This window comes from Melospiza melodia, chromosome W (genome assembly GCF_035770615.1).
Source record: "Melospiza melodia melodia isolate bMelMel2 chromosome W, bMelMel2.pri, whole genome shotgun sequence".
NCBI lineage: Eukaryota > Metazoa > Chordata > Aves > Passeriformes > Passerellidae > Melospiza > Melospiza melodia.
Window position 1 is genome coordinate 6221870 of NC_086225.1, and position 19317 is coordinate 6241186.

Here is a 19317-nt window from a genome sequence, read left to right on the forward strand (position 1 = left end):
CAAAGTTTTCAACAAATGAAACAAAGCTGCATTACTGACTTCTTTCAGAAGTGAACAATCTAAACTTTTGGTTACATCTGCTACATAAGAATCAGTGACCAGATTTAGAGGTACTTGAGAAAATCTCTGGAATGCCATGGCAACAACCTTCAATTCAACCAACTGGGCCAAGCCTGACTCATGGCCTTCAAGCACCTGCCACTCAGATTCATCCTTCTGAGCAACAATGGCTTTCCCTGGTTTTCCTGAGCCGTCAGTGAAGACAATGGGTCCTCGCACCAGCACCCGAGACTATTTTTTGGCCGCAAAGACAAATTGGTTGATTTTGACAATTGCAGCAACTTATGACTGGGCAGATGATAGGCAATCTGCCCCAAAAAGTTTTGCAGCGCACTTTGCAAAGGAGGGCTGTTAACAAAGCTCCTTTCAAAGTCTTCTTGTTCTACTGGAAGAATAATTTTTGCAGGATCAGCTGCCATTAATTGCAAACACCGTTGATGGCATTTGATTATCAAATGAGTGATCAATTCAAAGAACATGGGTGTTGCCTCTTTCAGTTGATGGGGCAAGAAGACCTATTCCAAAATGTGCAAAGGACCGGACCATTTGTCACTCCATTGGCCAATGATACCTGTAGGATGAAAATCTGTATTGGTAATGAAAACAGTGATATCAATGGAGGGATCTACTTGATAAACCTGACGAGTAGAAATAGCTTGTTGGACTTCCTCCAGCGCTCGTCACACCACAGGAGTCAATTTACGAGGTGAATTCTGATCAGAGTCCCCCTTTAAAATGTTAAACAGCAGGGACAATTGTGTCATGGTTAGCCCCAAATAAGAAGGTAATCATGTGATGTTACCCAGCAATTTCTGGGCATCATTCAGAGTCTTGACAGAATCCATGACTTGCACCTCTTGATGTTGAATGCTTTGATCCAAAATTTTGACTCCCAGATATTTCCAAGGAGGATGCTGTTAAACCTTCTTTAGAGCCACTTGCAGTCCATAAGAATGCAGAGCAGTGAACAGCTGAGGCTCTATCTTCAGCAGTTCATCCTGGATGGATGCCACCACCAGGATGTCATCCATATAGTGATAGAAATATACTTCAGGGAACTGCTTGCAGACTCTGGACAAGGCCTGAGCCACATACCATTGACAAATAGTTGGACTATTCTTGCAGCCCTGTGGCAAAAATTTCCATTGATACCTCTGCACAGGTTCAGCATTATTAATTGCAGTACTGTAAAGGCAAATTTTGGCTTGTCATCAGAATGCAAATGAATTGTGAAAAAACAATCCTTCAAATCAATGATCAAAATTTTCCACCCCACAGGGAGCATTGTGGGTAAGGGCATACCAGGCTGCAATGCCCCCATGCTTTCCATCACTGCACTGATTTTCCTGAAGTCCTGTAACAGCCTCCATTTCCCAGATTTTTTCTTAATTACAAAGACAGGAGTATTCCAGGGACTAGTAGAAGACTCAATGTGTCCCTGTTGCAATTGTTCCTGAACTAATTAATGAAGGGCAACCAACTTTTCTTTTTTCAGGGGCCACTGGTTCTGCCAGATGGGTATGTTTACTAACCACTGCAAAGACAGCATAGGATACAGTGCCCCCTTCAGCACAGTGACCCCAATCAAAAATGTGTCCCAATCCATACCCCCCAAGCTGCCAAGACATCCCGCCCCCAGAGGTTGAATGGAGCTGCAATGACATAAGGCTGAACTGTAGCCGTCTGCCCCTCTGCATTTTAGACCAGCACAGACTGTTGGTTGACAAAGGTCTGTGTTGTTCCTCCCAACCCTTTGATGGCCAAACCCATGGAAGCCAAAGGCCACGTAGGAGGCCATGCAGAGAAGGAGATGATTGTCACATCAGCTCCTGTGTCGATCAAACCTCGAAGCTGGATCTGAGGTGGACTGGCACCCAATAGAATCAGGGTACACATCATCTGTGGTAGCTAAGCAGAAATATCTGCAGTCCAGAAAACTTGTAGATCCAAAGCTGCTATCCCCACCACTCCACTGGTCAGTCCTGGGGACACATGACTAAAAAGGCACAAGTTGAGCAATACGAGGCGAGTCCCTGCAGGGATAGTGATGGGGGGAGGGGGGTGGGGGGGGTGGGGGAGGTGGAAAATATGGCACAAATTTGGCCTGTAAAGTCAGAATCAATGACTCCTGGATGCACAAAGATTCCTTGAAGGGTCACACTAGATCTCCCCACCAGCAGTGCACTCAATCCTTGACCCAAAGGTCTAAATGCATCCAGAGGAACCTTATATACACAACAAGGTTCTAAGATGACTGTTGCTGCAGTGTGTACATCCACACTGGCTGATTCTTGGGTAGTACCCCTAAGCTGGCTGAGAAAGCCTGTGCCAGTACCATGCCCTGGGGAATCAATTGTGTTGGAGCACTGTTCCCCTTTGCCCTCTATTACAGCGTCCTGAGTGGGTTGCTGAGGGTGAGAGAGAGACGGTGAATCTTGTTTCTAGATCAGAAGGCTGGATTTATTGATATATGATATATAATACATTATGACTATACTAAATAGAATAAAGAGAGAGGTTTGCAGAGAGCTTGCTAGGCTAAGAATACCAAGAAAGAATCTATAACAAAGTTGTGTCCAAGGACTCTGTCCCTAGCTTGCACTTTGTGATTGGCCCTTAATTATAAACTTAGGAACATGAGCCAATCAAGATGCCCCTGTTGCATTCCACAGCAGCTGATAATAATTGTTTACCTTCTCTTCTGAGGCCTCTGCCTTCCAGAAGACACAGAAATCTGAAAGAAAGGATTTCTGTGAAAAAATGTCTGCGACAGCCCTCTTTCTTCCATTTCCCAAGCCTGCTAAAAGCTGACTTTTGGCATGGTATTTAGAGTTACATTGGTTTGCATAATGACCTGGCTTTGCACATCTGGCACACAAGAACTGACTCTTATTTCCTTTCTGCTTCAGTGTTTTTTCTTGCTCTTATTATTCACCTGTCTCTGTTGTCCACCCCCACTGGATGCCTGGGTTGGTTGTATAGCAGCAGCCAAAACTGACATTTTGTAGTCTACAGAAAACACTTCAGAACATGCTTGGACCATATCTGTTAATGTTCGGTCACCTGGGAAAACCTCTATGCTCTTCCTGCACTCTTTGTTGGCATTATCCTTTGCTAATTGCTTACATCAAATCTGTCTCAAGTTATCATCCTCAACCTGCTTTTCTAAGGCCGCTGCAATTTTCTCAACAAATGGCAGAAATGGTTCCTTTATTCTTTGGGTTATTTTTACATATCGTGGCCTATAGTTTTTAACAGTGCCCCAATGCCTATCTTTTGACCCTGCTCAAGAATCCGAGGGTCCTAGGTAGCCTGAACATCAGGATTAGAAAAGACACCCTTCCCCATAAGAGCATCTACTCCAACAGCATATCTAGGATCAGCCTGAGGCAATCACGTTATCTGCTGCAGCCTTATCAGCTATCAGTCTTCAGTTGTCCTCAAAAAGTCTGAATTGCACAGGTTGGAACAACACTTGACCCAGATGTTTAATATCAAAAGGGGCAAGCAGATCTGTGTTTAACACCCTGATAACTTGCATAACTTCTGAAGAACCAAGCCCATATTTTGCTACTTTATCATGTAAATCTTGCATAACTTTCCATGTGATGACATCATGCCTGTCAACTTGTCCCATATTGGAAACAGCCTTAAATACAGAAAAGGCTTGGACACCCCCTTGTGGGACTACATTGCCTCCCTGATTCACCTGCATACTTCCTGCAGATGCCAGAACAACCGCTTGACTTTCCCCTGTGTCTCCCCTCCCTTCATCTACAGTCTTGATAATGCCGGCGCTGGGCACTCCCATCTGCTCTAGCAAGTCCCAATTCCCCATTTCCAGAGCTGGCAATTTGACCAATTCCCAAAAACACCCAGGGTGCTTTGGTTGCATGGTGACCTGACAGGGTGGCAATGTCCCAGGTGGCTCTGAGGTATTCTCGCAGTTTGTTGGTGCCGGGTCTCAGCTGCCAAGTCACTCCCCCCTGCGGCACAAGCTGTCGGCTTTCATCCACGTCACTGTCCGCGTCATTGTCCACGTCCCAGGGAAGAGGCATGCAGGACAGCCTGGAGGAAGCAGAGAAGGGCGGGACGCCTTGAGGTTCTGAGGCAGGTGGGGGGGCCATGACAGGCGCTGCGGGCGGTGGCGCCGTTACAGCTGAAACAGAAGGCACGGCCCCCGGAGTTCTGCTCGTGGCAGGGGAAGGAGGCGGTGCAGATGCTTGGGGCGACTCCGCTGATGGGAACGGGGGGGGCTGAGAGGACTACGGCTCCTGCGACGCCACCTGTCTGCAGTGGATGCACCCCTGCCCCCACGTGCAATGCATAGGAAGAAGGGGCAGGCAGAGGGATTGGTGATGGCTGCAGTGGAGCCACCCCTGCAGCTGCTTGAGACGCAGAGGGAGGAGGAGGCGGAGCTGGAAACAAAGCTGGGTGCCGCAAAGACTCTGCCGCTGCTGCATGCAGTGCCGGGAGAGGCAGTGGCGGGGCAAATGGAGAAGGACGCTCAGCAATTTCTGTCTGGGGCTCGGGTAATGAAGCCCTCGCAAGTTCCGTGACCGGTGACGGATACGTTGGCATTATATAGTCATGGGGAGAAGGATATACTGGGGAGACTTAATCTCACGGCGAGGGATAGATTTTACGAGCAACGTCCGTGTCCCTCAGGGGTCCAGGCGGAGCCGAGGGAAAGCCGCTAGCAGCCCCCTCAGCCTCTCCGCCTTCTGACACGTTAGTGTCCAGAGACGGATCGTCCACCCCCTCTGAGTCCGCCACATCTGTTTCGCCATCCTTGGGCGTCCCGTTTTGTAACGCTTTACAAAGAGTGCCCCGAGTAACAGCTAATTCAAATGCGTCCTTATCTCCACCAGAGATTTCTTGCCACAGCTGGTCTCCTAGCGACTGTCGGGTGTCTAAACTAAAAGCAGTCCCAACGTCCACTGAAAATCCATGAGCCTTTGTGAAATAAACAGGGCCAGGAGACTTCTTCTCCTTTTTAATGCCTTTATTATAAGTGATCAGCTCAGGATTGGGCAGTTCGGCAGGGCTGCAGTCTCCTGTCTTCTCTCCCAGGGCAACTCAGAGGAGGAGGATATGCCCAGCTTTGTCCACTAGGGGCAGAGCTGGGGAATCAGGTCCTCGTGGGAGCCTTTAGGGCGTGGTGATCTCATCCGATGTTACTTTTCCCGGCCCCATCCCGCCCGGTCCCAGCGTCGGGACGACTCCCATGGTCAGGGCGAGAGGGACTCAGAAGGTGTTCCGCATGCTGGCCCAGCACTCCGCTCCTCTCATCCAGACATCACTCCAGTCTCTCAACTCTTATTTGGCTCATTGTTTTTGGGGTTTTCTCAGTACGTTTGGAGCCGTAGTCCCCCACAGCATGCTGGTCCTGGAGTCACTTTGCATAACCCCACCCCACCCCCCCCAGTTCTCTTCTCCTCACTGTTCGGGAAGGTCCCCACCCCCCACCCCCGTTACTGTCTCAGAGAAGGGCCATTATCTCGCCCCAGCCAGGGCTTTTACTAATACAAAAACAACCATTAACAACAACGACCCATAATTACCATAATACAAGCAGCAGCCCAGCAAGAGTCCTAGCTTTTTTCTCACAGAAAAAAATCAACTGAATTTTTGTTCATAACAGTCCCCCCTCTTTTTCTTTGATGGAGCTTAAATTTTTAAGCTCGCATCAACTTACAATTTTTTTGTTTTGAATCGACTATAAATTTCTTGAGCACTTTCGGAATCACGGTTACTTATCTTTGTTACTTTCCTTGGTTTCTTCAGATTGGTCTGCACGGCAAATACTATTTTACTGAAACAGATAAATAAGCATAGTAAAAAGAGCAATCCTCCAAGTACACACACAGCGAGAAAAACTACCTTTTCCCATTCATCTTTTCTGAAAATCTCCAGGTTCTCCCACCCACTGGGATCAAGCGTAGGAGTTTGATCTTGATTATTTACACATGTTAATCTTTTTATTTGGTTTGAAATGTTCCTAATAATTGAATTCTTTATTTTTAATACTGCCAGGAGCCGGATGACTTGGTTTAACATAGATATTGGGATCCGAACTTGGCTTTTACAATTTTGAATTTCCTCAATTTCTATTTCACTTCGCCTGTTTTGTTTAATTTCTCCCAAATCATTATATATAGGAACTCCCAAACTTGATCCAGTTTCTTTGGGTAATAATAAGAAAATTGGTTTTATCACTCTAGCAATGCAGCTGCCAGACCAGTCTCCTGACAATTTGGTGTGTGCTGTGGTATCAGAGATCAAACCTAGGGGTTTAGAGCTCCCCTGAAATGTGTTCCAAAAGGGGTTTATCTCTTTTTCAGTACACTCATAACATTCATAAACTTCATGGTGATAACTCTTGGCTCTTTCCTTTTTTCAACAGACTCTAATTTGTTTGGATCTCTTGGGATCCACTGGGTGGCTGAATACTCCACTGCTAAATACTTGCCACAAACAATTTTTCTTACCATTTTCACCATTTCTTTGCTTTTTACTAGATCTACTGAGCTTGTTTCAACAGCATCACATTCAAAGCACAACCAGGCTTCCCCTATAGGGCACTCTCTTAGAAGTGGCTGCCTAAAAGTGGCAATATTGTGGGCTATCCAATACACTCTCTTATTTTTCCGATAAAGGACCAATTGGAAGAGGTTAACACAATCAGGGTTAGAAATGATGTGGACTATCGACAAGGAGCTCACTTCCTCTTCATAAAGGGGTTGGTAGCATTCACTGCACGGCTCTCCTGGGCTCCCCAGAGCACCCCATCAATCAGAGCCATCATTACTACCATTCCCAAGAGTCCGGTATGGGTCATCTTGCAGAGCCTGCCCACCCGGCCTTACCTCTTGGGGAATTTTACTGAGAAGAAGTTTCCAAGCTCTTTAGAGTCCCTTCTATGCGCTTCTCTGGTTAAACCTCTCTTGGTCTGTTCCCTACCAATTTTGGTTTCCCCCAGGAGAGTGTTCTGTAGAGGATTAACCTGGAGTCTTTAGAATTAAATTGGGGAACTTAAACCAGAATTACTTATTTGCAGTCTAAAACTTTTTACAAACATAGTTTACACAGAACTGTCTTGAAATATTTTAATCAATGTTAGAACTCTGATACTAGTTATCCCATACAGTTCAGTCTTTTTGACTCTTCCTTCTGAGAGTCAACTTTAAATCACAGTATACTCAGGCGAATTAACTTGTGATGTGGTTAAATCCTTATCCAGTGCCCGGAGGTGAGAGTGGTGTGGACTCTGGCCCAATGCCAGAGGGAAAACCTGGGATTCTGGCCCAATGCCAGAGGGAGAATGGGGTGGAGTCTGGTCCAATGCCAGAATGCCAGGGGGAAAAAAACCTCATGTTGAATCCTGGTCCAATGCCAGGGGGTGAGAGTGATGTGAGTCCAACCTTTTTCTTTTGGTCTGCAGTCGAATTAGTAATGAAGAGTACCTGAAACAGGCTTTCAAACACAGGCTCTAATGGTCTGCTATTTTATAATTTTATCAAAACTCTGTTTCTCTGTTTAATGTTATTGGTTAACTTCTCTTTTTCCATAGCTTGCATGTTTCTCTCATCAACTTCTAAATACTCTGTATTTTGCAAGGAGTTGTATTTCTCAGCTAACTTATCTCCCAAAGTACTTTTATTCTCCTATTTTTCTGCATATTTAATTCACTGGTTTTCTGTTCTATTTTCAAGATCTTATCTATTAATCTCTTGCTTCTGTTTATTTCACTTAGAGCATAAATACTTCTTTCAACCCCTTACACTTAATTTTTTTTTCTTACACCATTCTTCTACACAATACACTTCCCTCTAAGGAGATTTGGTAAAACTTATAATGCACAATCTACATTACTTCTATTCTAATTCATCTACATTCACTCTCTTATTTCTCATTCACTTTCACACATTCCTTCACACCCTCAAGACACAAACGGGATCATTATTCCTAGATAATCACGGGTCCCTTTAGCCCCCCCTCACCCTGGGGTTGGCCCACAGGTCTCAGTATCCCTGGGCCTCTTGGAAGGGCCCTGACTCTTGTTGCCTCTGGTGCACATTCACCTGTGAGGCTGCCTGCGTGTCACTCATGCTCTTACAGCTAAAGCTCCCTCACACATCTGGGGAGCACTAGTCTGTTTTGCAGGTCACACACCCACACACTTCAGCTACAGCCCCCACCCACCCGGGGGACACAAGCCTGGTTTGCAGGTCACACATACACACACTTCCACTGCCCCCTTCCCACCTGCCCGGAAAGTTGAGGCTGACTTTGCTTGAGACTCACTCTCACACACACAAGACAACAATAAGGTACCTTTTACTTTCACATCACTTATTACAAGTTAAGTATTACTGGCCAGTTTTAGTGCTATTGGATATCCTTTCTACCTAGCTGTTTTTGTCTAAATTCAGATGTTTTTTCACTATTACTGTACTTCTTAATACTTTGTTGAGACAGGACTTATCTGCTCTTGTATCAACCAAAAATTCAAATTCTTCATTTAGGGGTCCCACCTCAAAGTTTACCAAGGGCTACTCTAGATGTTGCATCGGGTCCCCTAAAGCGTAAAGCCCCTGACCCTCTAATTGTCACCTCTAAGGATCTTCCTTAAATTATCTTGTTCCCTGGCTATTGCCGCATCGAGACTGAGCCTTCTACAAAACCTCCTGACGTTTCCTGCCTTTCCACAGTAAGAGCAATGTCGTTCTCTCAAAGGGCCTTGAGGTGTCTCCATCCCTCTTGCACCTGACAGTACTGACCTATCCTTGCCTCCTCCTGGTGGTGGACCGGTCCACCCTGAACTTTCTCTAGCTACTGCAACCATGATCTTAGCCTTGGCCTTTGCTTTATCTTCCTCCCTCCTTAAATACACCTTCAATGCCTCTCTTAATAACTCATTAATGTCCTTCTCTTGCCAATCTTCCATATTTTCCAATTTTCTCCTTATATCAGGCCAAGATTTGGTAACAAATTGGACTTTTAGTAGCATTTGACCTTCTAGGGTGTCTGGGTCTATTCTAGAGTACAACTGGAAGTTCCACTTTAGGCGGTTAAGCCAGGCAGCAGGAGCTTCATCCTTCTCTTGTGCACCCTCAAATGTCAATTTGGTATTAGTTCCTTTGGGAACTGACTCTTTGATCCCCCGTAATATCAAAGACCTATATTCCCTCATGGCCTTCCTCCCCTCCTCCTGGTTAGGGTTCCAGCTGGGATCCTCAACTAAATGCCCCAACTCTTTCTTGAATCCTCTCACCTCAGAAGCAGTTAGGGGAGCATTCACAAAGCCAACACCTCCCGCTGCTCCTCCCATAGGAACTTCTCTGAGGGGAAAGAGTCTCTCCGCCTTGGAGGTCTTGGATCTGGTGCTACAGTACGGCCCATCTTCAGATGCCAAACTACTTTGAGGGATATCTGGGTTACCCTGAACTTTCTGCCCATCAGCAGGTGTATTTGCTGATAGCTGTTTACTGGGCAAGGAGGCATTTGTGTCCCAACTAGGAGGAGGTAAAGGGACAGCAATAGGAGGGGGAGAAGTGCCTGAGTGGATATTATGTGGAGCTGGAGAAGGGGTGGAGAATGCAGCAGGTGTAGCAGGCACTTGTGGTGATGCAGAAGGAACTGGAGGGGCTGGAGGGGGTTGTGAGGGAGTAGTTACTGGAGGAGATCCTGGGTTTATCATAGGGGAAGCTGAAGAGGTAGAAGGAGGAATTTGAGCAGGTGGTAATGAGATGGCAGCCGGGGGAAGAACCGGACCTGCCATTTGAGGTGCTTGAAGAAGGGGATTATAAGGTGGAGGGGCAGAAGGAGGCAAATAATCCAGGGGGTCCCATCTTTTACTAGTCCTATCATCCCCTCCTTCATCTCCCTCTTTCTTCCTCTGTACCTTACGAAGTTGCACCCCTTCATCCTCAACAGCGCTCTTTACCCAGCAAGATACATACAGTAATTGCTCAGGATCAGTATCGCCATGAGCTGTCAGATAATTTAGTTGTTGGCACATCCACTTATCCTTTGTCCCACACCAAGGCCATCCTCCTTGCACCTCTAATTCCGGCCACACTTCCATACAATAATGGATCATTTTCACTTTATCTAATCCCTGCGTGGCCTCTATAGAATCTCATTTCTCTAACGGTTCTCCTAAGGGACTACTGGGACGTATATCCCTCAGTCTCTTGCCGGTCTTTTTACTATTGCACCATCCCATTTTACAGGTCTCAAAAGCAAAAAAAGTCCCAAAGGTGCCTCTACTGACCAGGAATTTAAAAAAAATCTTGTTTGAGGAGCTTCAGCCTCATCCACTGAACTTCAAATTTCTGCCTGATGCTCAGGATTTTATACTGAAACAACTGCCCGATCTCTTGATTGCCCAACTTTCCCAACGTCAGGTCTTACATCTATCGGGACTTGAACACACGAAACCTTGGCCTAAGAATTCCCTCAGTCAGGAAAAACAACTGCCTGATTTTTAGTTTGCCTAACCTGCCAATTTTTAGGCTTCACCGTATCAGGACTTAAAAGCAAACCGCAGCCTCCTTCACTGGAGTTTGTGCCTGACTCCTTTGTCAGGACTTACTTTGCCTGCAGGGCTTGTGAGCTACCCGAATCATTCTCGGGACTTACAAATCTTACTCGAATCCTTCTTGAGACTTCCAAATGCTACCCGAATCCTTCTCGGGTCTTACAAATCCTACCCGAAACCTTTTTGGGACTTACAAATCTGCCTGACTACCCTCTGTCAGGACTTACTTTGGGTGCATGCCACTCATACAACTATTCCCTCTGCACGCCCAGAGGGGGGGACCCCTTTTTCCCCCTTAGGAGATGACTCACTCACACTAATTCCAAGCACTTCCCCCTGTTCCCGGCCAGCTTTCTCGCGAAATCTCGGAAACGCAGTACTTAGGGGTCCACTCTCAGGTCGAGGGTCTGGCTGCCGGCCCTCGTCTCACTCACACACACATGCACACGTCTCCCACTCCCGCCACCGGATTTCTCACCAGTCCAGTGCTCCGGTGCTCCTCTGCGTCGCTGCTCCTGAGCCAATCCCTCTGGTCCTGGTAGCCAGCTGTCCTAGAGGTCCAAGATGGCCAGTCCTGCGTCCTCTTGCAGCGTGGCTATTCCGGACGAGCGCCCCAGCTGAAATAAACAGGGCCAGATGACTTCTTCTCCTTTTTAATGCCTTTATTATAAGTGATCAGCTCAGGATTGGGCAGCTTGGCAGGGCTGCAGTCTCCTGTCTTCTCTCCCAGGGCAACTCAGAGGAGGAGGATATGCGCAGCTTTGTCCACTAGGGGCAGAGCTGGGGATCTGGTCCTCGTGGGAGCCTTTAGGGCGTGGTGATCCCATCCGATGTTACTTTTCCCGGCCCCATCCCGCCCGGTCCCAGCGTCGGGACGACTCCCATGGTCAGGGCGAGAGGGACTCAGAAGGTGTTCCGCATGCTGGCCCAGCACTCCGCTCCTCTCATCCAGACATCACTCCAGTCTCTCAACTCTTATTTGGCTCATTGTTTTTGGGGTTTTCTCAGTACGTTTTGAGCCATAGTCCCCCACAGCATGCTGGTCCTGGAGTCACTTTGCATAACCCCCCCCCCCCCCCAGGTCTCTTCTCCTCACTGTTCGGGAAGGTCTCCACCCGTTACTGTCTCGGAGAAGGGCCATTACCTCGCCCCAGCCAGGGCTTTTACTAATACAAAACCAACCATTAACAACAACGACCCGTAATTACCATAATACAAGCAGCAGCCCAGCAATAGTGGTAGCTTTTTTCTCACAGAAAAAAATCAACTGAATTTTTGTTCATAACACTTTGCTCGGCAAAGAAGGGCGTGCATGGAATGATCCAATACAGCAACTCTCATGCACAGCAATGTGTTCTTCCACACAGAAAGCATGTTTTGTTCCTCTGTAGAAGTTTGATTTCCCATCTTGAATGGAATCTCTTCCCAGCAGTCTGTCTAAGCAGTGGTTCAGTCCGGAACACAAACTTTCACTTGCTGGGGTCCTGTCCTAATAGTCTAAACTGAGTCTATGACCCGTGGTCAAAAAAAGACCCGCCCCCTCTGAGGAGAGAGCATAGGAATCACCGTACCTCTTGTTCCGGAGAACAGTGGGCAACTCCGAGTCTCCAGTCTTGGCTGCAGGGAATGTTGGAGATTACAAGACTCCTTGTTCATCAGCCCCGGCTGCACAGAAGGATGGGGTCCACCAGACTCCCGGTTCTTCAGTCTTGGCTGCAAAGACATCCGGAGTCCACCAGATGTTGCTGTTGTATTGAGGATGGGTGAATAAAGCAACACGACTCCTATGTCTTCTCAGAAGGCAAAATGCAAAGTTTATTAGAAACCACACATTCTTTTCATAGACAGTTATGATAAAGGTGGACCTGATTGGTCCTGAATGAACACCCCTCACACCACTGGCTAATTAGGAACAGCACCATTCTTGTAAACATCTTACAAGAAGCAACAAGTTCAAAACACCAGCTTCAGGATTGTTTTAATCCTTCCTCTGAGCTTTCTCAAAACTTCCCAGAGGAATGTCTATCTGCCTTCCTGCTCTGACCAGTTCTCAGCACCCACACCTGAGTATAGTTTTGGTGCAGAAAACACCTGGATCTGTTGGCATACCTCCCGACCAGATATGGCCAGGGCTCGGCCAGAGCTGAGACCTTAACTGGTAGGGTTTCTCTAACATATCCTATAAACAAGTTTCTCATTAATAGCAGTTAGGAAAGTTTCTTAAAATGATGCATGTCTTGCAGAGAGCTGTCGACGATGGAGAGACATGGGGAGACTGATTTGGTGATCAGAATTTGATTTCATTGTGTGATACAAACGCTTATATACTATTTCAGGGAAACTAGTAATGTGTACTACAATTATTTGGTTAAAATCACATACGCAAACTTACGGATATAGCAACATCTCTTGCTTGCAGAGTTTAATAGGAATTTCTTTTTCCAGTAAACCCGTTTGATTTAATCTTCTTGCTATCTAGGTCTAATTTTCAAAGTTCTGCTTGCTATTGCCAAGGCATTCTGTAATCAAATTTCTTATGTTAACCAGTTCCAAAGTCCATAATCTGTCTTGTGTCCCCCAACATTCCAACAGATAGCTACACAAAGATATGTAAAGTTTGTAAAGTAGCCAGCTTTGTCATTTATCCTTAGCTAAGTAGTCATTGGTACCATGAACAAACTGCAAATAACCAAAGGTCGGTGAATTCATGCTATGAGATTAACAACATATTCAGAATCATTAATATATCAGCAGTAACTTTCCTAAGGAGTCGAGATAATATTTTTCCACAGATCTATGCATATATAACATTAGAGCAGAATAAAAGCAAGAAAGAAAGCACTAAATAGCTTACAATTAATAACAGCTATAATTTGTAATTGTTATTCATTCTTCAGTGCTACCTATGGAAGATAAAACAGCAGAGATTGTTATAAATAATTATGTTAATTAATCACTGCAAAACATTTGCAATCATAGAATCTTTGATGAAAGCAAGGACCTAAAACCCCTCATCTTTGTATATTTTTACTCAACTTATATTTTATGTCCTTAAACAGGGGTTTACTAATCTTTCATCATAATTGTTTCAGTCGGTTCCATCTTATCTTTATGTCCTAGAGTGATGTTTGCATCCCCAATCGTGTGTTCTGTTTATGCTGGATATTATGTTCTGTGCCTTCAAGACTGGCTCTGAAGAGCGAAGTTTTGTTTTGTTTTGTTTTGTTTTGTTTTGTTTTGTTTTGTTTTGTTTTGTTATCACCCTGCTCACTCCCCCAACGGTTGGCGGGACACAGAGACGGGGCAGTACAAAGGGCAGCTTTTGCTTTTTGCTTTGCCCTTGCTTCTGCTTGTTAGTTAGTTTAGCTAGGCAGTCCGAATTTTCCCTGGACTGTTTTTCTTTCCCTTTCTTGGAACCACTCAAGCCTGCTGCAGACTGGGACCTGGGAAACACCCGAGAGTTTGCACTTTGTGGCCTGCAGCAGCTATCCTCAGCGCCAGAGGGACTGATAACAGAACGATCACTCCCAAGAGAGACTTTCTGAATTAGTCATCTTTTTTCTGAGCAGTGAAAGAGTGTTGTCATCTGGTATTGTTCATTTTGTGTGCTGGGGGGTGCTTTGCCTGTTAAATAAGCAGGTTCTTTCCACTTCTCTCTGAGGAATCCTTCCTGAACCGGCTGGGGGGAGGGGCCATGTGGGTATGCTTTCTGGAGAGGCCCCCTTTGGAGATTCTCTACCAAATTTGCTCTAAACCAGGGCACTTCATAACAAAATAACTGTTTATTATAATATAAATGAGCAGATGTCAACAGAAGTTAGGTTCATAGAAACTTCACTCATCTCTATAAAAAAAGAATTTAATCTTGTAATTTAAGCAAGCATATTTCAACAGAACCCTATCTCACTAAAACAACATTACTAAAACATAAAAGAAAGTACACTTTACAGAACTTGAAGTTAAAATTACTGAAATGGATTAGAATTTGATAGTAATAGAACTTAAAATAAGAGAACTTAAACTGAACAACAATGAAACTTAACTTTGCTTAAAGTCAACACTCTTAAACTGAACAGAAATTAATCTTAACAGGAATTAAATTAACAGAACCATAACATGGCAGAACTTAGATGTATCAGAACTTCAAATTAACAGAACATAAACCTAACATTACTTAAATTTAACAAAACTGTTATGAACAAAAATTCTGCCAATTTTTTCTGTGAGAAAAAGGTTACCACTGTTGCTGCTGGGGTGCTGCTTGTATGTTATGGTAATTACGGGTCCTTGTCGTTAACAGTTGTTTTTGTATCAGTAACAGCCCTAGCTGGGGCGAGTTAATGGCCCTTCTCTGAGACAGTGAAGGGTGGGGACCTCCCGAACAGTGAGGAGAAGAGACTTGAGGGGAGGGATTTGCAAAATAACTCAAAGGACCAGCATGCTATGAGAAGTTACTGCTTCTAGCTTGCTAAAAAAGACCCCAAAACAAGGAGCCATCTAAGAGTTGAGAGATTGGAGTGATGTCTGGACATAAGGAATGGAGTGCTGAGCCGGCAGAGAGGCCGAACACCTTCGTAGGCCCTCTCACCCTGAGCATGGGAGTCGTCCCTGACGACCGGGACTGGGCCAAGAGAGCCAGCAGGAGTAACATCGGAAGGGGTCACCATGCCCTAAAGGCCCCCATGATGACCGGACCCCCAGCTCTGCCCCTAGTGGACAAAGCTGCGCATATCCTCCTCCTCTGAGTTGGCCTGGGAGAGACGACGGGAAGCTGCAGACCTGTCCGAGCTGCCCAATCCTGAGCTGATCACTTCTAATAAAGGCATTAAAAAGGGAAAAAGTCTCCTGCCCTGTTCATTTCAAAAACTGAACTTTATTATCACTTAAACTGTACAGAATTTAAAGAGAACTGAAAATTAACATTACTTAAATTTAACAAAAGTAGAGTGTTCTTTCAAAAGTTCCAGATACAACAGAATATAACTCATTTTGACTCCATCATTACGAAAAAGCCACTGGAAATTTGTCATATAACAGTTAAACATCAATGAACAATATGCAGGCAAACAACTGATTCGTAACTGACATAGCAGCAACATGGATTTACTGGAGACAATATAAAGGTGTGACAAGTATGCTGTGATTTTATGTAATTTACTTTTGAGAATAGTTCATGGTAACTGCAAATGTTATTGAAAATACTTATTCATAGTCAGGACTTTTCTGGTGTAAGTATAACTTTGCTAGAGTTTTTTAAAGTGTAGCTTTACTCAGAAAAATGATAACAGTGTAGATTTTGGCAAATTGCCTTTCGAACTTGCTCTATTTGCAGATGGTAAGACAGCTTTTCAAGATTGTAGAATAGATTTGAGCTTGGTCTAATAAAGGTAATGGGATATAAATACTGAAGTCTAAACCAGCAAGAACTTAGGTATATAATACTGCTATGAGTTTTGCACAAGGAATTTGGTTAGGTCAATGGGTTTGTAAGATTGACACTTGTATATAAACAGTTACAAAAGCAGGGTTTCGGATTATTCTAAAAGAGTGAGTTACTGTTCACTGAACTCGTAGTCTATAAATGTACTTCAACTGTTTTGATATCAAGTTTAATTTCAATTTATACGTGGCAAGGAAGAATAACTACACTTGAATGACTAAGTAGATGTACCTATCTGAAATGATATTAGATGTGTCATCATGGAGAAAAATGCACAACAAAATTATCTTATTAAAGCTGTGGGGTAAAAAGCAAGCAAACTGGTATAGTTGGCACAATTCTGTTTGCCTTTGCAGTGGAGTTTTGTGTACTAATAGCTAAGTTTCAAATAGCTGCTGCAGATAAATTTAGAGGTTTGTCTTCAAGTTGTGACGGTGTTCACAGGGGTTTTCAGGTGAGGGAAGAGACGAGAATGTTGAGTCCATGTTCAGAAGGCTTGATTTATTATTTTATGATATATATTACATTAAAACTATACTAAAAAGAATAGAAGGAAAGGTTTCATCTCAGAAGGCTAGCTAAGCTAAGAATAGAAAAGAGAAGAATGATAACAAAGGCAGCTGCCTCAGACTCTCTGTCCAAGCCAGCTCCGCTGTGATTGGCCATTAATTACAAACAAACAAATGGGACCAATCACAGATGCACCTGTTGCATTCCACAGCAGCAGATAACTATTGTTTACATTTTGTTCCTGAAGCCTCTCAGCTTCTCAGGAGGAAAAAATCTTAAGGAAAGATTTTTAATGAAAAGATGTCTGCGACATCAAGTGAGCAAAAGAATGTCTGATTTATGACTCAGTTAATTGCTTCTAGTGAATCATGCAGTGTTTTGACTTTGGGCTCAAAAGTTAATTGCTGTTCTGTTAATGTCTACTCAAAATATTTGCAAGGAGGGATCCCCCAAATTTTCTAAGGGGGCACCATATCTTACAAATATGAACTTTTTTGTCCACAAACAAATATTTTCCACTTGCAAATATTTTTAGGTATATAGGTTTCTCATTGTTGTGGTAATAGCTACCACCATTGTAACTTGGCAAAAAATCAGTGTTAATTCAGTCTAATCAGACCTTTAAATCAAAATTCATGAAAAGGGAGTATACATCCCACATGATAAGTCTTCCCAATTATGTAATATATCAGCATTTCTGTTAAAGAATTTAAGTCTTGCTATGTTACCGATATGCAGGAAGACACTACATTCATACAGCTTTGAATGTCTTAAGTAAACAATCCTGTTAAAAATCACATCTCACTGAAAATACAAGGTTAGTTTTAGGGTAGGGGGAGCTCCAGGGGGGCTTCATTACTGCCTGTAACATTGCCCACTAAAATGAGGATTGATCCATTCCCTGGATCCATTCTGTGGATCTGTTCCCAAGATCTGTGTTCTAGATCTGTGCCCAGGTTCATTATCAGTATCTTTCCTAGCACTGTCTGCTGCAGGTGCACGCAGGAGTTTTTAACATCAAGGCGTCTCTCATTTAGGAAAGAGTTACAGGGTTCTTTAACCCATAATAAAAGTTGCTCCAAAGTGGAGAAATTTCTGTAATCTCTGCAAGCTGCACTGATGCGACGGGGGCACCTCCCCAGGCCCAGGATACTCACAGTCCTGTGATTCTTTGACCAGTGAACACCACTGACCTAACTTTATCAGCTGTGCTGGCATCTTATGCTCCGTCAGATTGTGGCTCACAAAGAAAGTCCTTTGTTGTTGTAGCAGGGTCTGACCTCTGCTCTCTGCTTGCAGTCTGAGGGTCGTAAGGATCTTCCTTGCCAAGTTACAGTCCATCACTTCATTGTAATCTGGTATCCTGGTGGTCTGGGTCTGCGGAGCTTCATTGTTGGCTGTAATCTTATTGTTAAGAATGTGCCACCTGTTGACAGAATGACCAAATTATTCTTTGTCTGCTTTAAAAGGCAAAAAGCCCATAAGTTTCTCTCCCAATTTGGTACAAAGACACCTCAGAGGACCTTTTTGACTTCACATCAGACCTGGGACTGTCCGATTGGACAGAGACCAAGAGGTCCCACCTAGGTAATTCACTAGAAAAGGAAGAGAACAAAGGAAATAATTGCTTTTTTTGGGTGTTTTAGCAGGAGCAAGAACCTCTTGTCCCTGGCTCAGTTTTTCTCTGTAAGAGCTTTGTTATTTTTCCTTTTATTAAACCTTTTTCAGTTTCCAACACTACCTCAGAAGCCATCCTGCTAATTTTATGCCGTTCAGGGTAGCTGAACTATCTTGGGTGTGATGGGTTTCTCTGAGAGCTCATAAGACCTGGCTCGAAGAGTAACACATCACTTATTGCCTGTCGTTCGTAGACAGAGGAAGATAGAATGGGTTTGTGGAAACAGGGGGTGTTCAGTGGAGGGTCCCCCATGAGCTGGGCGGTGGCAGCGGGGGCAGCAGCTGCCACTTCTCTATTGGCTTTTAACTGCAGCAGTAAGTCCTGAACCAAGTGCCTCGTTGTTAGTGATGTGGCTATTTTGCCTCCCTTTGTAGCTGCCTCCCATAATGCTTGCCCTGCTTCCTCCCACGTTTTGACAAAAACAATAGTCTTTGCGTCCATGCTCACCCCATTTATTTTGCACCACAGTAATAAAGTTTGCAGTGTCTATTTATCACATTTTATCCCTTGTTTGCCCAACATATGGGTCCATGTATTTGCTATGGCTTTCTTTTTGGTAGATACCTGCAGCCCCAGTGTCCCCAGCAGCTCACCTTCTTAAGATTGAGGTCTCTCACAGCTCTCCATCTGCTTTCTCTTGCGACTCTCTGGCTGTTTTTCTCTGCAACTGGCCTCCATCTCCGCCGCTATTCCCACAGCTGGCTATTGTCACATCACATCAGGGACACCAGATGTTGCTGTAGAGACGGACAAGACACCTTTTTTTTCATGCAGCAATAGCCAAGCTTTACTGTTCACAGCTCATATTTATATGGTTTTCTCAAAGCATTGTGCTTAATTCTAATTGATCAGCAACTTGTTGCTACTCAGTTTATTGGTTAGTAGTTGCTAGTGTACATTTACGCCAAAGACTTTCTTCCCTAAAGATGTTTACATGCTTGTCTCATGGGTACAAGATGATTCTCTTGGGTACAAGCTGATGTGCAGGCTGATTCTCATGGGTACTTGTCAGGCCAGTCGTTAGCTGTACTAAGCCAAAGCAGCAGGCCTCAGCCATGATTTTACAAGGTCTTTCTTTTGTAA